A 26,588-nucleotide genomic window follows, 5' to 3' on the forward strand; every position below is an offset into this window, starting at 1 on the left:
TTTGTTAATATATGAAACTGATTGCATGAGTAATGCAATTATGTAAAATATATTTAGCGAGGAATTGGTTGATTAAACAAATACTGTTAAAAAAGCAATTACATAGCTGCCGGCATCAATTTAATGTTCATGTTGCACCATTTATTTAAATTATTTGCCAAATTGCATTTCAATTTAATGCCGTTCGCAGTTTTTACTTTTGTTGCTGATTCTATATATTATATTTGGTGAGGCAAAAAGTAAACAAATGCAAATTTTAAAAGTGTTTTTCATAATGTAATTGCAAACAATTGCGCAAATGTGCACAAGCTGAAATAATTGCATTGGGCGGTCGACGCCCTACCATAATTTTCATTACAAAGTAATTATTTTAACTGCCTGGAAAAACAACAGAGACAACAACAACAACGACTGCCACATGTTTGCCTTGGGCATATTCAAAATAGCGCCAAATAGACCCTAGGCCATAAATGAACTGTAAAACAGGCGGCCAACCGAAACGTCATTTGCACCCATTTGGGCTAACTCTGGCGACCATTGGTGGCCACATTGACGGCATTGTCACAAGCCATTTATTTTAATTAGCTGTACACACAACAGCCGCAACAACAGCAGGGGCGAGGCGAGTTCACTTTTGGGCTGCAATTAATAAATGCAATTCTGTGGTCAACACCTAGGAGTAAAACAATTTAATTATTTAAACATAACCTTTGTAAAGGTTTTTGATAACATTCGTGCAACACGGTTGATGGCATAAAGATGCAAATTTATATGAATGTTTAAATAAATATTTAAGTGTTGACTTTCACTGTATCGCTAGTCACAAAAGCTAATTAAGACTCAAATTAGTTGGATGAAATCAGCAAATGGATTTTCGATAGAAAATGTGCATTTAAATTAAAAGCTGAGCATAGAAAATGGATGTTTTCTTATTGGTACAGCTTTGGCGTTTGACTAACTCTCGGTCTGTGCATCACAGCATAGATAAACCAATTTCTTTTTAATTAGCAGAGTCAACTAAGGCTTTCGGCTAAAACAACACTACAATTATATACTCGCCGGATACTAAAGGTTGTTCAGTTGCCCGACCCTCTTCTTCCGACTCGGACAGTTCATTTACCAAAGACAACTAGCATTACTTTTGCTTTTACAACTTACTTCACTAATTAGCACTTAGTTTCTTTTTATTTTGGGATTCTTTTTTAAAGTAATTATAATAATTATTGTTGTCAATTTTATATATTGACTACTTGTGTATATCAGGAAATCATATAGATGGACTAAAAGGAAAGTTAATCTGGTTTCTATATGCGAAGCTTGTTTTTAATTTGTGCAAGGACAAGCCGTTTTAATATTAACCACATTTGTCACAATTCACCGAGTTGTTTGGCTTAATGTAAATTTTCTCATGTTTCGTGGTAAATTAAAATAAATTTATAAACATTTTTATAATTTTGAGAGAGCCATAATTGCACTTAGTATTCAATCAAGATTTTTATTAAATCAAAAATATGATTAGAAGTCATTACAAAAAGATAACAACAAAGTGCGTGCTTTACAAATGTGCATTTGACTGGACTGAGGTTCAGGCTGGGCAAGCTGCAGGGGGCCTTTCAACAGCTTCCAATTGCGGCTCCTGTCGCTTGTCCGGGCATGCCGCTTATTAATTGCATGTCATAAATCATGATTATGCCACTTGCTGACCAACCGCTGCGCTAGTCGTAGTTATTATTATTAATCTTGTGTCGCCCACACAGCGAAAGAGGGCGAGAGCGTGATTGGGGGGCGGGGATCGAGTCTGTCCAGGTAGTGCCAGCCATATGGCAGATTCATGCAAATGGGACTTTGTTGTCGACGACGCAGTGGTTGTTCAGTTGCTGGTTGCCCTATCTTGATTAATTGCAAAAGTTTACGGGCCACACGAGCCTGTGAACAGGCGCAGCAGCCAGAGCCCTGACTAGCCTCGGAGCCTGGCCGTGGCCAAGTCATGGAAATACGCCAGCTGGTTTATTTTTTGGGACACAGAATTAATAACAACAATGCGGGTAACAAGCTTCATAACACGCGTATGTTGTCACGTAAATTGGTTTTAATATTTAAAGCACTTCATTACTCACAGCCAGCGAGAATTCGAGCGGCTTCCATTGAGGAAGGGAGATGCGCGAAAATGCGCGCTCGCAAAAGTATGCTACAAGTGCGCGCTTAATTAACGCGCCCGAAGTTGTTCATCGACGAAACCTTAATCTGCTCCAATTAAATTAAATTGAAATTTCAGCGGCGAAATGAACAGGCACGATTTACAAATTACAGTTTTAATACTATTTGCTTAATATGTAGTTTACTTGCGTTCATCAAACGAGGTGCGTTACATGATACCATTCTCCCACGAACACGTCGCTCAGACAAAGGAGCCTTCCAGCAAGGAAGGGGTGCATTATCTGCACATCTCGTCCTTGACTTGTACGCATCCGTATTTGATTGCTGATACGTAAAATGTGTCATGTGTATGGCTTGCAACTTTTTCATTATTTTGCAATTGAAAAGCACAATTGAATATCGATCATCGAATAAAGAAGTGCACTTTCTGTTTGCGCTCGGCTCAAAGGAGCTGCGGATAACGCCAGTTGCAACAACTGCAGCTAAAGAGCAAACAATTTCATTTTTCGGAAAATGAAAACGAAAATCTGAGCCGACAGCAGACGAAACAGTTTGCATACTTTCAGCCGTCTCGGTGTCTGACAAGGTGTCAGCTTCAATGCAACTAGGCAACGGCGCGAAACAGCCGTCAGCCAGCAACAAGCACAACAGCTAAGTCTCTTTGCGATAGGCGCGTATCTATATGCCTGTGTGTGTGAGTGTGCCTGTGTGTGTGTGCTGCGTATGTGCATGTGCGTGGGCGGCGCACGTACATTTGCAAGCTGTATGCGATCGAAGAATATTTCGTTTTTCCTCAGATTTTGCTGATTTTTGACATATTTTCTTTGGCAGCGAACAGCATACAAACAGGCGAACTATAGGGCGTTTTCGCAGGTGCAACTGGGTTAACGTGGAGTGCAGCGGGCGAGAGAGCTATGCAAATGCCGGCTGAAAATACGATGAAAAAATATCTCACAGATTGCAGCTGGCAGTAAACGCAATGTGTTCGGCGTTTTCCCAATTTGCAAGCTGCCACCCTGCCTTCCTCTCTCTCTCTCTCTCTCTCTGTCTCTCTCACTCTCTCCGTCTGTCCCTCTCTGTATCTCTTGGGTCATATCTCTGTTGCTGTCTCTGTCTTTCTTAGCATATGCAACAGTTCAATTTGGTACTGTGGCAGGCAACGCTTTTGGCGTTTTCTGAATGGCAGCTTCATTAATCAGAAAATGTAGTCAATAGCTGCATACACAACTCAGGTACCGATAGATCCAATATATGCACAGTGGGCCTGCAAAAGATACAGCCTATCCAACTATTCATTTTGCCCGCATTTTCATGTTTGGATTTCACTGTGACAGGCTGAAAATGTGGAAATTCATGTACGAAATACAATTGCATGCAATTACTTTAATACCTCTGGCATTCAGTCAATCAGTCACTCGACCTTTTCAATCCAGCAAACTCATCCTCTGGCCACATCGATAGTGCAACTCAATTGGCAGCTGCGTCCATTTGAGTTATGCCGTGATTCACTTTAAGGCCTGCGAATCATATCATATATGAAGAGAGTCAAGTTATATTAAATATGTACAAATTTTTGCTAAAAATACAATTGCGTAGAATTGAGAATATAACAATTGTGTGCGTGCTCCCACCTGCTTTTATTTATGTCAGTTCCCAGAGTTACATCTTAGATAATCTCACAAGAGACGCATTCGCACATTTATATGAAAGTTATTTTTAACATATTGACATAAGCTTGCTACATACTAAGAAAACAGTAAACTTTCATTTATTCGCCTTAAGTATATCTATCTAAAGAAAACCACGAATTTAAGTTATGCTTGGTGTGTTTTTTATATCATTATCTCTTCCCGCTCCTACGAATTTCTCTTTTTATCAACATACATATTTTATAGATAAATTGTGATCGGGTATATAAAAGATTGTTGTGTTTATATTCGCAAATGAACTGCAAAACAGTTTGCGTCGCATTAAAATTAAATTTCTGCGCATAGAATGCGCGAGTTTATCCACGCCACGCCCCACCTATACTGCAAAATTCGAAAAAATATGAGCTTGTTTTTTCTTGTATCATGTATTTTCTGCACATCTTGGCATCGTTTACATTTTGCCAAATTGAGTTGTGCATGGGAAAAGAGAGACTCGCGTAGTATCCGATTATTCTCGATACGCGCAGACTGAAAAGTTGAGCTTGCAATTACTAGACTAAAAACTCAATTTACCTCGTGATCAAATAAAAAACTGTTTCAGTACACTGAAACTGTAATAATAGCTCTTTGGCTCTAGGATTTAAGGCTGTCCTGATGACACTTTAGCTTTATTAGTTACCCCTTTTTATACTTTTTTTTCTGTTTTTTCTCGGAGAAGAGAAACACAAACAATGCGACACTTGACATTTGTAGAGAGCTCTACATCAAAACCAAAAGCCGGTCGAGTGTGTTTATTAAAGGCGCCTCTGTTTGCCAGAGCGCCTCGCATCCAACTGATGCAAAATTCTTGGCTCCTGTCCCTGATCTCTCCATCGTGCTGACTGACTGCAGTTTAGCTCGTTGTCATGGCTATTGCATTGTGTGCGGTGCTTATGTTTTACAGTCTCTGCTTTTAGGCGCGAGCACACCCATACCCACACACACACACACGCAAAAGCTGCGCCGCACAACAGTAATTGCAATCTTACTAATGCTGGCAAATGTGTTGCGGCTTTGCCTCAGCACTGGCACAACAATACGGTCACAGTCAATTGGATTTTCTGTGTGTGTGTGTGTGCTGTGCGGATTTTAGATTACTCAGCGAGTTCAGATGCCAGATGCCATTCAGGGGCATATTTTTTGCTTTTGACGCTTTCGTTGTTGTTGTCTTGGGCCCATGTTGACATTACTCAACGCTCAGTTTGGCAGACGCGTCAAGTTGTTTACTCGTTGTCTTTGTTACGGCTCGGATTTATTGTGTTTAATGTGTTGAAAAGTCTGCTTATTTCGCTGGTTTCGCCTTCTACTCCTACACACATGCTCCGTTTTATATGTACGTCTATTTTTCTTGAAGGGTTCGTTCTGCCCGATAGGCGACAGTGAAAATTGTTGTTGTTTCTGTTGTTGTCATTGTTGCCTTTCGTTCGATTGTGCGGAAAATTGAAAAAAAAATCAAATAAAATGGGTTGATGGCCAGTTTTCTAGTGGCCATTTCTCCCTCGATATTTGCACCCTGTTGTCTGGCGCAACAGTTGGTCAAGAACTATAAATAGGAATTGTTAAAGAATGAATAGTAGTCATATCACAGGATTCCGTTTTTAGATGGACAGTACTTCCCGACCCGACTTTAACTCAAGTAAGACGCAACCTTCTCGACTTGATAAATATAACATGTACAGAAGTAATTTATCACTCTAATGGTTACCGCAATTCTATGTATTCTTCCGAACATTCCAAAACGCCGTCTTAATGCTAACTTTTGAACAAAAAGGAAGCTTAAGTAGCTTCAGACATAGTCACTATATATAATATAATATTTAATATGCAGCAAAACTTAAAAAACTGATGGAAGGAGATTTTCAGCATTGGCCATTTTTGTATGGAGCAAAATTCTTTCTCAACCTTCTTTGGACGCATTTCCACGAACAATGAGTATTCAATGAGTATTAACCGCTAAACTCCAATTGCAAACAATTGAAAATTTTGAAATACATTTAAATATACTGCCCTTCAGGAGTATAGTTGTTATGCCTACTTGCTCACAGCTGGGCTTAAATAATTATACCATATAATCAGACATTGATATTCAATAAACTTTCTTTCATGTTTAATTTTCAAAATATATTTGAAACTAACTTTTTAGACCTAAATTAATGGTACTCCATTACCGAAGTATTTAAAGGTTCTGTTAAGTGATTTTGTATAGAGTGTATAAGTTTATCAAGATAAACAGGCTTACCCAATTCAATACTCTTGACCCGAGACATACATATACATATATACTTTTTCAGTAAGCGAACGTATCAGCATTTGATGTCTGCCGCTATAGCTCCTTTTTTATTTGGCCGTTATTTATCTATTTGTGTCTAGCAAATATTTCATCCTAAACGCATTTTAAATATTTGTATTAAATTTTGCATTCTTCGTCCAACATGAAGCAACAGAAAATTCATGAACATTTTCTGACACAGCTGCAGCTGCAATTGCAACAGCAACAACAAAACCAGCTATAAAGTTTTATGATATGAAACATGTAGCAACTAATATTTTAGACGTAGCTTTCTATTTTTTTTTTTTTTTTTGGTCTGCCCCACCCTTCCCGCTACTAAGAGAAAGAGCTAATAGCGTTTGGTCATTTTTCAAAATGGCCGCCGCGTTGTGAACGCTTGAAATTGGCGGAAAGGCTTGCGGCAAGCGCAGCGCGCGACTCTCAGCTCAGAACTAGCTTGTTTGAGCACACACTCACACACACGTACACACACACTCACGCCCTTTTTATAGTGAGTGGTGGCGTTGTCGTTAGCTCAAAGTTTGTTGAAAATTTTTATCAGCACGCTGAGGCAATGACATGACCGCATCACACCGACACGGACATCAACAACAACGCCTGCAGGGGCAGACGCAGCAGGAGCAGAAGCGGAGGCAGCACCCGCATAACCCCAACATGGTAGCTGTGTCGACATCGTCACTGGCATGTGTGCCACACATACTAATATGCCGTTAGTTGGCTGCCCCTGCTGTTGCATTCCTAATATAATTTCCACCCAAAAATGTTGTATCATACTTTTTCAATGCGTTTTCAGTTCATTGCAAAAGACATGCTGTGTATGTTTTATATAAGAAAGTAACGCTTTAATCGACGACCAAATAGTTAAATATCAGACATATAAGTTACAGAAATTATTCAGTTGAAGAGCTGCAGTGAAATACAATAGCTTAATAAAAATAACTAATAATCAATAACTATCACTCTATTTATGGAACGTAAATGTGCGAACGTCAAAGCGTATCATTTTAGCCTTTTCTGAGAAGTCGTATAATTGGTTTATATACATTGTTATATTATGCAGCTCAGGATTATGTTACTTATTAGATATCTTTGACGGCTTCGAAGGTTGATTGAATCCCTGAAAATCTAAATGAACAATTTTCAATCGGACGCCGAAAATTTAAAACCCTTGCAGGTCAAACCTTTTCATAGTGCTCATAATGCTATGCTCATATATCTAAGAAGTATCTAAGAAGCACAGGGAAAATAGTTAATGCCGAGCTTGGTCAAGATATCTTGATAAAGAGAGTTTTTCATACAAGATCCTACCCTTCGACCGATTTTTCCTATGGCCGCTTTATAGATATAGTGGTCCGATCCACCTGTATCCGACAAAACATATGTACTACGTGCACAAGAAAGATAGCTTCAAAACTGAGAGACTAGTTCTCACAGAAAGAGACAGACGGACAGACGGACATGGCTATATCGACCAAATTATAATACCCGCTGCAAAGGTATAAAAATAGCACCGGGTTTTTAGGTACTGGATCCAGATTTATCCTCTTTCAGTTGCCGGTATGAACGGGTTATTTAGACAGAAGCTTAAAATATATTTATTATTATTTTACGATAATTAGGGCACGTAACAATGAAAAAATATTTGTATTTTTTTGACTGTTTGGACATTACTTACTTAATGAATATTATAATTATGTAATTGTATATGTCATTCTTTTATATAGTACCTAATGAATATACCCGATACTGTGTGTTTAAAGGGGAACAAAAGCAGTAAACAGTTTAAAAGTTGACTAGTTAAATGAATATCAATTTGGTTTGCCATACAACGCTTTTTGGGATGTATTCAAAAATATTCCCCAATAATCTTTCTCAGTTGGTTGTCAAACATATTGGGTGAAATTATTGTAGTCAGTTGCAGGTTCTTTAAATTGCTTTCCTTGATGGACCTGAAAAGTCTTTTTGTTTAATTATTTTGTATTTGATCAAGATTTTAGTTTCCAAATATTTGGTTCAACGAACTGTAGCCCTGTTTATTGCAAGAACTACAGATGGATGGGTTTTTTTGTTTGCTTCTTCGCCAGCTGCCTCTCACTCTTCATCCTGGCTGCATTAAAACTATGTTGCATTTACGCTTCAGTTACGTCTGGGCAGAACAGCGAGATACATACAATAAGGCGTACTGCTTAAGTGGTCCTATTATAAAGGACGGCAACTTCTTTGTAATCATTTTACCAACAGCTTCGCACACACAGGACGCACCACACAAGCCAACTAACTAACCAGCCACCCCGTCAGTCGGTCAGTCAGTCAGTCAGTCAGTCAGTCTGGCAACCACTTTTTGCCAAGTTTATTACTTTTATGCGATTATGTGTCACGTGTTAGGGTCTGTGTCCCTGTGTGTACTATGTGCTGTTGGATCTGATGCGTTAGGAGACTAGACAGTCTGCCTTTGTTATTATTAGTTTCGTATAGCACACAAGTGTGTGTGTCTGTCATGAGTTTCTGCTGAAATTAATTGCAATTATTTATGGCCTTTAATTTACTTTTGTTTTTTTTTTTTGTCTTGTTTCGGTACTCCTGTGAATTTGTGGCATACTCAGTGGTCTGGCACTTGAGCTAATCATAACTCACCGCTTACACTTTTTTTTGTAGGGCGAAAACAAACAAATTTATGGCTAAATTAGAAGTACGCATAAACTCTACCATAATCCAGTAATTTGCCATTCTATGGCAATTCTGGTTATTTTGCCTGTGGCTGTCTGCCTGCCATGAGATTCCATTATGATTACCGAAAATGTTCGACATACTCTGTTATACGAATAGAATTCAAATTCGCTGCTTGGAACTTGTAATTGTAATCACTAATGAATATTGCCATCAACTGCAGCTGGCAGCTCGCTGTGCATTCGTCATGATATCAAATCCCTTGGAGCGTTACTCATACGCAACGTTGTACCGACAGCAGCAGCAGCAAAAGCGTTGTGCAAACCAGAAGTTTTACACCAAAAACTTGATGGTAGACTAGAAAAAATTAAGCAAAAATGAAACTGTTGGTATTCAAAAATCATCATCGTGTAGGTAACAACATGCAACTGGGGAAATCTGTATAGCGTGCGAGCACCAGGTCTGCCATCCAAAAATGTACCTGTATCTGTGTGTGTGAGCATGTCCTGCTGGGCTTAGATCCCCGTCTGCGGTTGCTGGCTAAGGAACTGGCGTGCAGGTTGTATCTATCTCTTTTACGGCAGTCTGCCTGTCTGCTTCTTGTTTCCTCAGGCGTGGTTACATGTAAGTTCGTTATATTCGAAACGAGTTAAAATTAGCATAGTTATAGCCAACGTGCAGCGCCCGTCGACTGTGGCTGTTATGGTCCACTGGCAGTGTCTGGTTGCCTCGTTCCTGACTTGGTAATGATGTGAAAATATAATGAACTCGGCAGTTGCGAAATTGAATGAGAGCATTTCCTGCTGTCGCAGTTGGTGCTCTGCTTGAAACGTATCATTTTAAGCATTGCACTTGATAGTCGCATTAATTTGGGTTAGTATGTTGCTTATAATTAGATGGGGCAAACCAACTCTCGACGCCTAAAAACCATACTTGCGGCACTCGTCAGTTGATTTTCTCCATTCCTCGCTCAATACTATTGGCAGCTCGTAATTCAGGTCAGCTGCGTAATGCGTCGCTTAAGTGCCTATAAGTATGCAATGCACTTTGGCCCTGCCACGGCTAAGGGCTCAGATTGCGGCATACTGGCACAAACAAAAAAAACTCCACACAATCACGTGGCCATGCAGGTGTATGAAAAGCTGTTTAGACCGCCAGCAGGCAAGAAGCAGCGCACAAATGTGTGATGCCAGGCCATAACCCATTGCCTCCGCACAGCCAGTGGTGCTGCCTGCTGCCTGCGCTGTTTACCTAGCCTATAAAGCGTCAGTTGGTAACAGCAGCTCAAAAAAAATAACATAAAAAAAGGACAGAAATGAGCACACGTGGCGAGCGAGTTGCACGCACAGCATCAAAGCGTCTGAACGCAAAATAAAAAGTAAAGTTAAAGCTGTGTGGTGAAAGTGAATGAAAGCAGAGAAACATCGATTTTTGTAATACCGAAGATTGAATACGCTTCTTGCTTATATGCAGCGTAGTAATCGACATCTGTTTTTAATCCAAATTGTATGGACTATATTTTAAGTTAATCTCTGAAGCTATATGTTGGCAGCCTTTGAGCCTTCCAGCAAGATGCGACCTGTATAATAAAAAGCATGTGCGGGCAATCCATATCGCAAATATATATTTCTATCATTTTAAAGGCTCCTCTTATATACTTGGCATATTCCATGACAAAATCAAAACACATTCAGTTAGAGCATCAGCAGCTGGCAGCAAGTGACACAAAAACCGCGTTGGCCTAGCCCCAACGCATTCCCTGGTTGGACTCTGTTGACCTAAAAATCTCATTTGGCGCTTGCTCATTTCTGCCATCACTTTTTGTTACGTTTGCCACTGCGCTGCGCCTCTTTGTTTATTGTGTAGCAGCCTCAAGCTAGGTGGCATATTCTTTGATATAAAAATATCTGCGCAGCATTTCGCCCAATTGGTAGCAGAAATAAAGATCAGGGCATGGCAGTTCAGCGTAAAATGGTTCTGCAAGGAAATACGAGGAAATGAATGCTAGACAAAAAACTGACCTAGATAAAACGGATGTCCTATTGCTCTACTTGATTTCCTCTTTGCTTTGCCCTGTCAAGGCTGTCCAGCCAAACACTAAAAATATTATTTCTGAGCACTATTAGCTGCCGAGTTCCTGGCTTGGCAGCTTCATGGCACAATCGAATTTCTCAAAGTTAATTAATGTAACATATGCTACAAGAACTTTAAATTGTTTTAATGTGTTTAAATGTGGAATGAAAGGCTCATGTTGACTAAAGCACTTTGGAATCCATTTATTAATCAATTTTGTTTCAATCTTTTTTATTGCAGGTAAGCTTTTGGAATTGCGCAAGGTGGACATTAAATGAAATTAAGTCTGAAAAACAAGTAAAATTATACCTGGTAAATGTACTTAATATGTGTTAAGAACTGGAGCTTAGATATCTTGGTTTATTCAAGTGCTGTGCCTTATTTATTTACCATAATATGCTAGGACATTTAAATATAGGAGGTATTTAATAATTAAATATAAGCCGGATTTAATAGCATTTAAAAGACACACACACTGTCAAACGAGCAGATTGAGATTGAGATTTTCCAGAAATTGAGACGGGATGTCAATTGAATAATGAAAACTGAAAGGGCGAGTCAGTCGAATTTTTTAGGCTTCTGCCACTTAATAATTCAATGCCAGTAAATGGAGGCCCAATTCGGCGGCCTTCTGCGATTTAGAATATTTTTTTTAAGTTACTTATATTCATTTGCCTCGCAAATGTCGCAGGCAAATCTTTACCGAAATATGCGCTAGAGGGAAGTGAAAAAACGAAAAGCTGTGAAAAAATAAATGGAAATTGAGTTAGCCGCGACAGGCTGGCAAAATGATAGATGAAAGACAGAAAAGACATGTGAGGGGATGTAGAAAAATTAGCGTAGGCTTCAAAAGCAATCAAAATAACAACTTAAGTAGGCTTCCCAGCAAAAATTGAATATGTACGACCGAAACAAAAGCCAAAAAAAAAAAAAGTTTAAAAAAATGTATATATGTATATATTTATAAGAAAGCCTGCCTTTTAGGGGTCTGGCGTAACAGCAAGGTCAACCCTTGGGCTGTTTGGGGTGTGAAGCGATAAAAATGTTGAGAAACGAGGGCTCAATTAGGGCCAAATTGTATCTAGCTAATTGAAGCGCACAACTTGGCGCAATGTTAATTTTGTGTATTTAAGTTTTTCACCAGCCGAAGAAAACAAATTTAAAATGCGAAACATCGCTGCTTCGCCTTCAAGTGTCTGGTGAATGTTGACAGGAGCTGCCAACCGTAGCATTTTGTCAAATCGTGCGTTAAGTTTTAAAATTTATACGCCACGCCCACAATGGGCGAACAAAAGAAGACCCTCAACCAAAAAACCCAACCCAGCCCAGACAGAGATTTGTTGGCCATGCTCGGCAGGGCATATGGCCAAGGAATCTGTTTATGTGCGTGGCAAATGTAAAATGTGTACTTAAGTTACGTCGGCCCCAAATGCGCATTTAACTTAATCAAGATTTTAATATTTAAAGAATTTCCAAATGTCATGCTCGGCGAGGGCGTGGATGTGGACGTGGGCGTGGCCACATATTGCTCGCACCCGCCATCTTATCTTATATATTTTTGTGTGGCTGCGGGCCCTAAAGGGTTTGCTATGGTTGGGCACAAATAACATTATCTCTTACCACATGGCAGTTGCCACACTTCAATTGGTTGCGAAAAACATACAAGACATGGCGTCCATGAGCCTCCCCCTCAGATGGAAGAGAACCCCAATAACCTTAACGCCCAACTGAATGCTCGACATTATAAATTTTGTTGTCTGTGTGTGTTTTGAAGAAAGTTTTGTTGGGCTTTTTGCGGCTGCTTGTCGACTTGGTTTTAGTTTTATGTTGCACTTTTATCAATTTCGACATTTATGTCAGGTTCGTAGGTACTTTGCAAAAATCAATGTGCTGAATGACACAAAATGTTAAGCTGGTCAGAGTGCAAAAACAATCCCATAAAAGCTTTTTGAAGCCGTCAAAAGAAATGTTTAATATTTAAAATGCATTTCAAATATGCTAAGTACCCACCGAGTTGATATCGAGACAAGTTTTTAACTATAAAGCCTGCTTCCTACATGCTATCCAGTATGTCTTGAAGTCGTTATCTTTTTATCTTAAGCAATACGATTACTTTACTTTAGCATATTTAAGAATCGCTTAAAGCCGTTTCAGTTAAAATTTAACTTGAGTTTAACCTGAGAGATAAGTTTTATGCGTTTCTCTTGTCTGACGGCTTCAACTTTTCCTAGCGTCGACAGTTTGTAGCGCTCTAACGCCCATTTAAGTGAGAAAGTTACACACAGAAATCAAAGTTAAGCTCGGGACATGAACTCAAAGATTTGCGCGTTACACACACACACTCTCACACACACACACACACACGCATGGACACATAATGTGCTGTGCGGTTAAAAATAGCGCTTTATAAGTAAGTGTGCGCATATATACACTTATACATATGGGCAACTGGGTCCACACTAAAATCCAGCAAAAACTTTTCACAAGCCTCGCCAGAACTTGCTCAGGCTCAACCATAGAAAATGAACCGGCACGTCTTGAAGAAGACCGAGGAGAAATCAGAGCGTGTGTGGGTCGCTAAAACGCTTAATGGTGACGGTGTCGTAAATGGCAAGTCAAAAATCTACTTGCCAAATACTTTTAGCTCTCAGTGTGCGCCTGTGGCTGTGTCTCCTACTGTTGTGTATGTCTGTTGTGGATAAGCTGCCCGAAATAGGACTACGAAAAATAAAGAACTACACGTGACAATCAACATGCCAACATGTGCTTGCTCCTCGCTCTTTGTCTCTTGTCGCTTGTCTCGTGTCTCTTGTCTCTCGCACATCCCGCACCCCTGCATTTTCCCGAGGCTTTATTATTTGTGCCATAGTTTTGTGATATAAATTTGGCAAGTTGCTCTTTGCATTTTATTGTTATGGGCTGTTTGCCTCCTTGCCTCGACTGTCTCATAACTTGTTATTGTCGTTGTTAACATGTTGTGTCTTTGAGATACTTTTCGTGTGTGCGACTTGTGTCTTTGCCTTGCGTAATTTGGCTATTTTGGCAGGAGCAACTCCTACAGCCACATCCACACACAAGGACACTTACATTAGTCCAATTGTCTGCTGCTTTGTTTCTAGAATTTGAAGATTTCCTCCTCGTTTGACAATCAGCCCCCTTTCTTCACTTTGCCCTCCCAAATGACAGCCCTACATGTATATATATAGCTCTGGTTGTCAGCTGTGCTCATAATTTATGTATCTCTCAGAGCGCTATTTAATCTGCTTCATGTGCGATTTAATGTCGTTGGCTATACATTTATAAGACATCCACTTACCATTGCATAACTGAAACTGCTTAAACGAATTACACATATTCAATGCTAACAGGCTACGCTAAGTGAGTTATATACAAATTAAGCAGCTCGGAGACCAAATAGAAATATATTTATTGGCGTGTATTTGATGATATGACTACATTCATTGATTTTTATGATGATCAACATATAAGCCTTGCACTATAGTACTTGCTATTCATCTGATATTCCAAACCTTCATTGTAGTTGTAATCTTCCTTCGATAAGACATATCGAGTGGGACTACTTAATCGTAGGCCAATTACCTACAAAATAATAACATATGCCAATTTTCAAGCATCAGTTGGCCTTCTTTAAAACGAGTTTTGTTGTTCGCCGACTTGATCATATTTAAAAGCAGCATAGCATATATAATGCATATTCTGCATGTAAGGCCTTTAAGAGATTACGAGAATAGTTTATTAGATAGTTTATTAGATTTTCAAAATATAAAGCCTCCAACAGTCAAACGCTTTCAAAGAAATTTTTTTTGTTAACGATTAGCATTTTTAATATTTTGTTATTTCTCTATAGATTTGGGTCCCCTAATAATAATATAGATTTTGAAAATAATTCCTAGAGAAGTTTTACTTCTTAAACTTTAAAATTTCTATATATATTCTCTTTATATATTCATTATATTGTCATTTTCTAAAAATATAAAAAAGATTTTCAAATTTAGTTTCGGCGCAAGCACTTTTCTAGTTTTAAGACATTCCAACAGAAGCTTATTAACATCGCACAATTATGGCTCCTATTGGTCGGAAGTTGAGTTTTTTGTATATAAACCGCAAATTTAGCGTGTTTCTGTTTGTGTTTATTGTTTGTGCTTATTTCAATATGATAAATATGAAAAAGTTGATTAGATTTTAAACATGTTTCTTCTTTGAACAATTTCACATATACATATACACATATACATATACACACACGCATATGCATACATGGTTTGTTTCTATAAAAACAAAGGAAGCTATTTTCGTTTAAAGAAGTGCCAGCAAACACATAAGCAGCAAAAACAATGCAAATGAGCAAAGTTTTCATTGTTGGGCGTGAGGGAAATGTGGAGGCTTTGAAGACGCTGCTGCGGTTCTGTTGTCGAGTGTGTTGCCTGTTTGATGACAGGAAAATGTAAATAATTTAATTTCAAGTACCTGCGGTTTTCTCGGCAAAATCATTTTCAAATAAATAAACTAAGCGAGGCAACAACTTCTTCCTCAAAGCCATAGGAAGTTGTCAACAGCAGCAACAGCAACAGCAACAGCCTAGCACTTATTGGCTTCGAAAAAAGAGTAAGAAGACAGGCAATTGCGGTATAAACAGCCATTCTAAGACGTAAGACGTAATCGTGTCCCTGTATGTGTGTGTGTGTGTGTGTGTGTGTGTGTGCAGGCTGAGAGGGGTGTGGCAATTGAGAAAGTGCGCGACGAACTTTGGAATTTGTGAATTTTGCGCCAAACCGCAACACTTGAAGTGCGCCACTTAGGCCAACAACTTTATCGCTTAGAGAGTGAGATAGACAGATGGAGAGAAACAGAAAGAGCGAGCGAGACAGAGAGGAAGTACTTTTAAATTATTTTACTGGAAAGTGGGACAGGCTATGTACATCCAGGGCAAGACAATGGAGGTAAATTGCAAAGCAGTCAGCAATTTGTTTATTGAATTTATTAACATAATTGACTGCTGCGAAAATGCTTATGCAACATTATGATTAAAAAAGTTGAGCACTTGCAGCTGATGCCGAGCCAACAGGACGGCTACTTGATATCTGGGAAATCAGTAGCATTTCCGCCAAGTCCGTTGGCCACATCTTCCGCCAGCCAAACTAAGATGGGCGCTTATCCTTTTTGTGAGAACGCACGTCTGGAGTTGGCGCTTTACAACGCAGCCTTTACCATAAGCCCATCCAGTCTTCATTACTTTTTTGCCTCTCCCGCGTGATTGATGATACTCATTTGTGTGTGTTGTGTTTGCGTGTTGTGCAGCTCGAATGCGCGTTAGGTAAAATCATTTCGCTTAATTTTAAATCAGTTTGCCATTTGCCGCGCGCAGCTTCCCAGAGCCCGGTGACGCGGCGGCGGTTTAATATTGTTTATTGCTGCGGCGCGTGCTGTATACTTTTAGGCGCCTGTCGGCCAAAGTAATTTAGTCGTTTGTTTGCCCATTTGTTGTTGTTGGTTTTCTTCCTGTTTATAATGTTTAAGCACACTCACGGGTAAAGTTAACTGCAAGTTGCCAACTTTATTAATGTGCGTCTCGGTTGGGTTTTTATTTTGTTTGCTTCCTTTTTTTTTTAACTTTTCAATAGACTGTTCTTCTTGCTAATATTGTGGCATCTTTATATGGCACAATGCTTGTACTCTTCCAAAGTTTTGCCTGTGCCCTGCTGTGCAACATTTTCAATATATTGTTCATGTTTTGTGAAGATACAATTTGCTTGGAGAACGCTCTTAAGCTACTTTTAACCTGTCAGTCAGTTGAATACCTCCAGGCTCTTTAGTTAAACATAAATAGTAACTAAATTATGAAACTCTCTTCCCCTCTATTGCATAATATGAATGCATTGATTTTTAAGAATTCAACAGAGTTGTTACTAATTTCTATTTTAGATTTTCATTTCATATAACTTATTAAATGAAAGCAGTTAGTGAAAAGTACCTACTGGCAACACCCACATTCAATGCACCCACTTACTTTACAAGTTAGTAAGCCCCAACCCAAATGGTTGCCGCAAACAACACTATGCGCCGCCCACTCGCCCCCCCCCCCCCCCCCTGCCATCAGCAACGGCACCATAATATTTTTCTTGTAAAGTGGCAACAAGGTTGTCGCTGTTCCATTTCGCTTCAACGCCATTAAGCACACAAACAAATACTGTGGAGAGCTGCGAAAAAAAATAGAAGAGAAAGGCTACCATTGCACATACAAATTATTTTTGTATTTGTGCTGCATTAAAACTTGCAATTTTTTGCCCACTATTTGCCGCCCCGATGCATTGTATCCTCTTTTAAGCTGGTCAGTTTTTTTTTGCTGCTGTTGTTTGCGCTTTTTCTGCCCAGCTTCATTGTAAAATTGCAGCTTTTTTGTGCACATTTCATTAAAAGTTATGTGCCAAGCCACAACCCGACCACAAATTGGCAATTTATTTCAATAAATTTAATTACCCAACTATAATGTTAGCCCAAATGTGATTTACACTGAGCTGACCTGATGCTTGTTTGTGTTTACCCCAAAAGCTCCTGGGGCCTTGAACAGTTTGCCGGGCTATTTGTCTTTTTAATTGCACGCTAACTGGCCCGCAAGCACGTGGCTTACCTCCAAAGTCCACACGCCGCGGCCAGTTTGTAAAACTTCCATTACATATTTATAATACGTTTTAGCGTTCCGCAAGTAAGTGGCCCTCCCTGGTTCCAAATAAAGGGCAACACCGGGCATTGGCACGACCAGTGCGAGTTTTAAAAGTTTATCTTATTGGGGCACAAAAAAGGCAAGATTTCTCTAGTCGACAGTGTCCGACTCTGAGATGCCCTCGAACTTGTTCAAATTTAAATTAAAGAAGGCAATTTTTCTTTTCTTATTGATGATTAGTCTAATTCGAATCTCACGTTAGTGTAGTTTGTAACTATGTCCTATATTAATAATTTGTTATAAATTTAATCTCTACTGGAAATTGACATTTACCAAATTTAGTTCAATAAGTGCAACGATTGGGAGCAAAATTTTTTGTGCCTTGGATCTCGGTCTCCCTTTGAAGTTTTGTATTTTAAGCAATCCATTTTCTAGACAAAAAAAGGATTCGTGCCGGTTTCGGTTGAGGTTGGGTCAACTTAGATCACAGGCTGTGTTCATGTTAAAAGAATAAAAATAAAAAAATCACAGTTGGGATGGGTTATTGGTTATCCAATCTTTTGGATACTTTCAGTCCTAAATGTCCTTAAGTACGACATTTAAATAAGTATATTTACCAAAGAGAAAGGACATAAACTCCCTTTACAAATAATTGTGTCTATTGGTGTTTTGTGTATTCAATAAGTTGAACATTTAGAATAATATTTAATAATAATCTTTGAGATGTTCATATAATAAAAAATATATATATCATACATCAGTCCTCCAGATTTATATAAAGGAACCTGTTTAAACCAACTCAAAAGGCTTCAAAATGCTTCCGTCTACATTCCATACACACTAACAAAAGATGCATACACTTTTTTATAGGGTATAGAAACCTGCATCGGCAGCTTCTGTAATTTCTGGGGCATGCCATAGCAAAGTTTCATTTACTGCCCTGATAATTTGTGAAAAGTTTTTTCGCTTGTTGGATACGGCGAGGTCTTTGGCCAATTGGGTGTGAGAAAAAGTTGGACGACTGTTTAAAATGCCCATGTACTCCAATTTATGTCTATTGATTACTTACAGAACTTGCATTAGTCTAACCAGCTGGCTGGCGGGAGTTAATCAATAGAACTTGGAAAACAGTTTTCTGGCCCGTCATTCACTTAGATTTAAACGGATGAATTGAAATACATTTCTTGGCTAATACTTAGTTTGCCTAAGGCCTTGTTAATTTAGTTGCTCAAATTAATTCAATCGTTTTTTCGCTTTCCTCATAATAGTAAGCTTTCCAGCAAATAGCTGTCGCAGCATTTTAATTAATACTACAATTTCTATCCACAGTGCATATTCTTGCACTTCCTTTTCACGCTGAAAGCGGGCGTCTAACTGTGATCCAGGGCTAGCCTAGAAACGCCTTTTGCGTGTCATAATAATTTTCCCTTTTCCTATTTATTGCCGCCTGAACCGGAGCTGCATACAAAAGCTGAGAAATGGCACATCAGAAGCGGCAGCAAACTTTAATTAGTTATGCAAAGCGAGCGCTTCTCTGGGACATTAAAAAGTGGCACATGAAAAATGGAAACCGAGCGTATAAAAAAAGTCTTAAATACAGCGGTCACTCTGGGCGTAATGAGTATAAATTGAGAACTCGGGAATAAAAACACACAAAACCATGAAATAAACTGTAAAGCGAATTAAGGTATTATACACACACATACACACACACACACACACACACGCTTATTCATAAGCTCAGAGCAGTCATTTGCATTCATAAATGCTTCTAAAAGCATCGTTAATTGATCTACCTGAGCGCACTCGACTAGAAGTTGCTCTCTAAAAACTTTTCAAATAATTCAACGAGTCTTTAAATTTCAAATAAATATTTTTATATATGCAGCATCCAATTTAGCTGACGCAAATATATATTCAATATTTATACAATTAGATGTGTAAAAATATAGATTGTGTTCGATACAAGAAAAATGAATTGAAATAGTTAACTCAATATATTGATACTCTTTCTCATATTCATATTTTGCGTGTAGCGCATTAAAAATGTCATTTACCTAAATTGCGAGCAAAGGCAAAAAAAGCTGTTAAAATAATTTGTCTTTAATTTTGTAGTGGCAATTCATTAATTAAACGAACATGTGCAAATTGTGGTTGTGAACTTGTGTGTTAAGTGGGCAAATGTGCATCGCGTAAAATAATATAAACACAAATTAACGCGAATTTAATGTCTCTTACATTAAATATGTTATTATTACGCCAACAATTGACAATAAATAAAAACACAAATTTGCGCTTGCAATACTTAATATTATGTATGTATGTAAGAGCCTCGATTTTGAACTCTGATCCTTGTTTTGACACATAAACCTAAAAAGCAAGTAATTTAAATGAATATTATGAAATACCCTAATCACAGTTTCAGTTTACAAGTATTTAATTTTATTTACTGACTTAATTTGCAATATTATTTAATTTACTGTCAAAGTTGTAAGCCTCGATTAACATTAATAAGTTTATACTTTTGCTACTTTAACTAGCGAGATTTGATTGAGAGTCAGTTAAATTAAATTTCAGATGTAGCAATGATGTTTATCTAAGTCTTATTAAAAATACAATTTTAAATTCAAAGAATTTTACTTCATGCACTTTAATAACAAATAACCCTATTTCTATCCTGAGCAGCAATTGCTGCTGTTGTCGCTCTGCATCTGGTGCCCTCTTTGACAATGCTCTTCATTACATCGTTTCCATTTAGTCAATTTGTCCAGTTGACCGTGATTGGGCATTTTTCAATACAGTTCCAGAGAGTCCTTTAGCTTGCTCATGAGACACGATGTATATTGATAAATACTATATGTGTGAATTATAAAAGTTAATTTTATTACAAATGGAACTCATGAATATTTGCAGTGATTCGATTGATTTGCTTCAATGGGAACTAATTTTGATAGTTTTTATATTTCCTACATTTATTCATAAATTTACTGGAATAACGATTAGACGGCAGCAATTTTTTTTTAAATATTATTTACCTTTATCTTTACTCGATTGCCACTTGCTATACCTTAAATCTTTTTATCTTAATCTTTTTCCTCGATCTGCAATCTTAACAAAACCCATTTTAGTTTGCTAGCTTAAAGCTCAAGTCTCTGTAAGGGTATGCAATTTGTTGTTGTTTTTCTTCTTTGCCAAGAATTGGCAGAGGGCTTACTGTTTGCTCTTGTAGGTATTTTTGGAACGTTGCCCATTGTACAGGACGAGTACGAACTAGCTGGACTACGACTATAAACACGTTTAACCAGTTGCACTTTGTCTTCCGGCCAAGCTCTCTCTGTGTATGTGTGTGTGTGTGTGTGTGTGTATTTATATCCTGTGCGGCAATTCAATATAGTTATTGTGTTTCCTTTGACTTGCTGCTGTTGCTGATGCTGCCTTTGTTATTGTTGCTGCCGAAGTTTGCATGCTGCTTATTGTCGCATTGTTGCCATTGTTGCTGCCACTACGTGACTGGGCGCACAGCCTGCACTGGCTGCAGTGAGGCCAGGCTTTCTATACTCGTTTACTTTCTTTGTTTTTCATCATTTTCATCAGACTTCGTGCAGATATTTAGTAAGTTAATTAAAATTTTTGAGCAATTAGCTGCACGTTCTGCCGCACAATATTGACAAAAGTTAGCTTTATTTTGCCAAGAAATTAAGTTGAGATACTCAGAGGGAATATTCGGGTTAAGGGATTACAAAATTGTGTATTTAATTGCTAACTTTGCCAAATATTTGCAATGAATTTGCCAAGCAAATACAACAGTTTTCCTCATATTTCATTGAAATTTAATTTTAGTTTGTACATGTTTTATTTTGCTGACACATCCAAAGTGAAAATGTTTGTTTGCAAACCAGACGGACGAGCATGTCAGCCCAAATTATATGCTGAGACTTAAACTTTGTCAGTGCAAACGAAAAACGAAAAAGAAACTATCAACCGCAATTTGCAGTTTTCGCTCTACAAAGCATAAATCTACATGCCTGAGCATTGCCCAAAAGCCACACAAAATATGCATGTGATATGCTTAATTATTTATCATGACTAATTTAAAAAGTCGCTCAGCTATGTCCTGAATAAACTTTTGCTGCTGTTGCCTCATGAAAGTATCTGCTTATGAGCAGCCCAACATACTCTTGAAAGGGTGATCCCAGATACACATCGGGCCAGACACAGACATGTGCACACTCAGCCAGTGCAGTCTGTATGCCAGGACTAGACAAAGTTAAAGTAGTTGCAAAGTGTCGTCGTTGCCATCATCATCGTGATGATGAGCTTTCCCGGCAACTTGTTACCTACAAACCACTAAAGCCTACACCCCAGTGAATGTCGGGCACACAAACTCGTTTATATTTAATAAACAAATTAAACTTGCTCTCTGTGCGTGCAGCTTGTTCATTTTCTACATACAGAAATTAAATAAATTAAGATTTTTAAGAACTCCTCGAGCCAAAGAACTTTGCAGCCCAATTATTAAGCACACTACTAAACGAATATTTAAATAATTCTTGCAAAAGTAGGTATAAGGCCATATGCGAGCTGGTATTTCTCAGCCCTGCACGGTCCAAGTTGCTGGCTTCAAATATTACACATCAATTTACCACCAGTTTCTCGCGTCAACCTACCCGCTTTTATCTTGAATTAACAATTATATAAAGGTTTATTTTAAATGTATACATAAAGATGAGTATAAAGTCCATCGAATTGGTAACCTAAGTTAGAATCAACATTTTTCGCCCATTTAAGACTAGTTACGTGAACCTTAAAGTCGAAAAATAAACTTTTGCTCATTCAACTTTTTACCCACCCCAAGAGGCGTGTATTTTGCTAAAGTTTGACAAACGTCTTAATATATTCATAAAGATCTTGGAAAATTAGATTAATTCCGATCGGATTATAAACAACAAGGTTTCAGGCTACTACAGTGAACATTTCAGGTTCCTAGCACTTATGGTTTGTTCTATATTATGGTTTGGCTATATAAACCTATTTTTATAATTGGGAATTTATGTATTTTTTACATACTTTTTAAAAAACACGACAAAATGGAAATAAGATTTATTAACCTTATATTAAAAACAAAAAAAAGTAAAATTTTTTACATATTTTCTATAAGCCGCATTCATTTGTATGAGTTAATGGATTCTTAAAGTTCTAAAGCATTTAATTTGGATAATATCTGTATAGCGGGAATGCACTCGAGAAAGCGCGGCAAGCCTGCAAGATATTTATAATTTCCATATTTGCTGTGGGGAATATACATACTTTTTGGCGCTGCGCAGGGATCACGCCCACATTTCCCAGCAGCCAACATTTCTCAATTATTTTCGAGCAACGTCGTGTCTTAGTCCGAGGTAGTATGTGGAATTTTATTATGCCCGCAAGGATGTGCGCTCCGAAAGGCGCAACCGCATTTTATTTATTTCAATTTAGTTTGTGCTAAAAAAAAATAAAATAAACAGCAACAAAAAATGGGGAAAAAAGTAAATAAATAAATAAAACATAGTAATGGCATAACACATTTTGCTGCTGCCAGCTTTTCCATCTTTGGGCTTTTCTCTTTTGGCTGCGCTGCTTTATGAATTTTAATGAGCGTTGCCTCGTTTGCTATGCAAAATATTTGTGCAACAAACGTCACGCAAATCTTCAATGCTTAAATGCCAGATGCTGCCCCGTCTCCTCTGCCCCGTCTAGCCTGACTTCTGCACCTCTGCTTGGCATATTTTACTTAACTTTAAGCATGCAGTTTCCGTTTCGGTCCGTTTTACTTTGCAGCGTTGAACAAATTTTGTGCCAGCTACGCGAAAATAGTTGCCAACTTGGCCAATGTGCCAACTGGGCCGCCTTTGTTGGCATTGCTAAATGTTCGTTAACGTGGCGCATAAATTTGTTGGCAAACAAATGTTGACTGCTTGCATATAGAAGGAAGAGGTCTCTTAATAAATTCACATTTAAATATTTGCTTCGTCCACAAAAAAAAAAAAAAGAATCCCTGCCTTCTCAGCTCTTGGCATCAAATAGTTAATATGGCATAAAAAAATTGTGGCCAAATAGCGCATTAAAAAGTATGAGTAGAAGATAATTTGTACTCAGCTTCTAATATAGAAATATGGAATAAAGAGGTTATGGGCTCAAATCCTCGTACAAGGCTACGCGTTTAAAAAAGTGAAATCACGATTTTACAAAAATACAGATAATTAATTATTAGTTATTATAAAATATAGAATGTTTACGTAGAGTAAATTGAAATCCAGTTATTAGTTGATTTAGAAATATATCACAGGGCTGTCAAAACATCCCCCGGTGACAGTCCTTATCCCTTTGCTCTACTGCCCAGCTGCAAATCGGCGAAGAGCTTGAAACTATGAAAATATCAAACAAAAATGTTGTTGCTCAACACTTTTCGCTAAATTTTGCAGCAGCGCGATGCAATTTTTAATTACAAATATTTTTACAACAGTTTCGTGTTGCATTTTTCCCATGCCCTTATCCTCTTTGTTTTGCTATGCATCGTGATGTTAAAGCGTCATTTGTAGAAGTATTTTATAAGCAGCTATGCTAAAGCGGATGCCCAGCTTAAATGGAATTTAATTAATTAATTTGCCTGAAAAATATTTGCATTGAAAATGTCAACGTGCGGCACAGCTGGCCAATTGAAATGCAGCCGGTAAACATGGCGTATGATTAATATACATTAAACACAAAAAAGTTGTTTTTATTTATGGGTGCTGCCGTTGAACTTTCCGCTAAAGCCAGCGTGGCAGACACGTTGAAATACACAACAACTGCCACTCTGGGGATTTGGGTTAATAGCCGGCTCGTAGCCCGGACTACATAAAAACAACAAGAGCGAGAATGGTTTTGACTATGACCGGAGCCGGCTACAATTCCAGGTGCGGGGACTGCGCCGAGGTGCCCGGGCGTACGTGCAAGCCTCACAAAAATAATGGCACCGTTTGTTTTGTTCGCTTGTGTTGTTTTCTTACGCCTGGGCGGCAAAGTCAGAAAACAACTCAAGTCAAAGGCAAATAGGAGCAACAATATGAAGGCAATGGGTGATGACGGGCTGGACAGGAGCAGGGGGCGCATGGCAATTGTGACACACTAAGGCACAGACAAAGAGAGAACCAGAGCTCACCTGCAGGCTGCAGCAGACAATAAAAAACACAGACAAAGGATTAGGAGTGAGAGAGTCATGATGGGAAATGGACAAGCCACTGAAGACAGATATGGTCACAAGTAAAATGAAAGTCGGATCCGAACAGATGTGGACGTCTCATTGTGGATTATGCTACACCCTTTGTGCTACTTATGCCCAGCAATGCGATACGTTGGAGTTAAGGAATTTGTGCAGCTAAGCGGCTTTAAAGGGGTTAAGAAATCTGTCAAGAACTTAATGACAAAGTCTCCGCTTTACTTGTCTTTCTATATATGTATATTTTTCTATATAAATATAGTTGGCTAACATATTATCGCCATCTTGTTACTCTCGTATCCATAGTTGCCCTTAAAGTTATCACACAGCTAAATGGAAATGATGATATGCCCTGCAGAAGGGTCACAAGCACATAACGAGCTGAGAAGGGGATGCGCCTTTGAATACGAGACAGCGAAACAGTCGGCACGACAATAACAACTGGGGATAAACAACGAAGGCGACACGGGCTAAAAAAATATAATGCTGACTGGCAAGGGAACAGGCTGCAAACCCAAGCTGTAAACTTGAGCCACCTACTCAGCTTTGCTGCGCTCTGAAAGACATTATAAACGAAACCAAGGCAAAAGATGCCGAGTGGCTGTGCCCAAAACAAGTCCCAGCGTGGGCGAAACTACGATACGACTATTCGCCTGGCCTCTTTATGAGCTAGCTCCATGTCCTATAAGGGAAAAGGAACTAGCCAGGTGAATGCTGGGGCTTGCCAAAGTAAATTAAACCGAGCACAGAGAAACTGTAAAATCTATACGGGACTCTTATAATTTGGACACAGGAGCCACAACGCAAGGGTGGCTGACTACCAAAGCCCACATTCAACTCGGCACTGTTGGCTGCTGTCCGCAGCTGAGACAGCAGGTCACCAGCTTGATGTGGCTTTGGCTTTTGGCCCCCTCGATTCACCTGCTAAACGTAGCTTGTTAGCCGATTAAGAGCATGTGCCAGTGTGGTGTGTGTGTGTGTGTGTGTGTGTGTGTGCTGTTTGCCTTCTGCTCAGTGCAGCGTAAGGCTGACAGATAAGTCAAGGACAAGTGCAGCCAAGCTTATAGGGAATACAGATAAATTTCAGCTCACAGTTTGTAGCCTTTTCCAGCTGGCACTCTCACAATTTCTTTTCTTTTGCAACCACTCACTCGCCTAGTTTCTTTTAAGATTATGTATTTTTGATTTGAGTTTTGCGTTTAGTTTTCGCATTTGTCTGCTCTTTTCATGCTTCAACCATTTCCCATTGCTCTGTTAGGTCAAAAGAAGAGTTATACAAAATGTATTGCAGTATCAGTGCATTGCAATCTCTAACAACATATTTCTTTTGCAGAGAAATACAAAATAAACTTTTCTAAAAAGCGATATAAGTCTATAAGTTCGACTAAGGCACAACTTGTGAAGATAAAAGAAAATAAATAAGAAATTGAGTGCAGTCAAGCTTTTATCAGAATTCGTCCCTAAACAGCTGTTTTTAGTGTCCCCTAAAAAAAAATCAAAGTTTCAGTAAACACATAATATTTTTCCGGTTTCTCTTAAAGTTATAAGAATTTTCTTTACTATTAATAGTTGGATTTTGTTGTTGCATTCCTGAATGAACACAGTGAACAATCAATAATATCATACTATCAGATAGCATTAAATTTCGTTTTCAATATATATAAATTCATATCACACTCTCGCACACACACACACACACACATACAACACACACAAGCACAGACACTCTAGCTCGTGTTGCGCGCAGTCAGGCAGATAATATTTACCCTCACGTAACTCATCCAAATAAAGGTA

The 26,588-nt window shown here is 38.5% G+C and overlaps 1 protein-coding gene and 1 long non-coding RNA gene across 13 annotated transcripts in view; one reads left to right on the forward strand and one right to left on the reverse strand.

Moving 5' to 3' along the window:
* Positions 1–26,588, forward strand: part of Dys (Dystrophin) — a 172,142-nt gene that overhangs the window by 93,321 nt on the left and 52,233 nt on the right. The gene's annotated exons all lie outside the window — the stretch shown is intronic.
* Positions 1,557–3,912, reverse strand: LOC135436515 (uncharacterized). The gene is made up of 3 exons (XR_010437543.1): positions 3,789–3,912; positions 3,548–3,674; positions 1,557–3,492 (listed from the first exon to the last, which is right to left on the reverse strand). It is a non-coding gene; the product is annotated as an uncharacterized LOC135436515 (long non-coding RNA).

Source organism: Drosophila montana, unplaced genomic scaffold, assembly GCF_035044405.1.
Source record: "Drosophila montana isolate Dmon_TW-CO22-7 unplaced genomic scaffold, ASM3504440v1 contig_3733_1, whole genome shotgun sequence".
In the NCBI taxonomy this organism is placed as follows: Eukaryota; Metazoa; Arthropoda; class Insecta; order Diptera; family Drosophilidae; genus Drosophila; species Drosophila montana.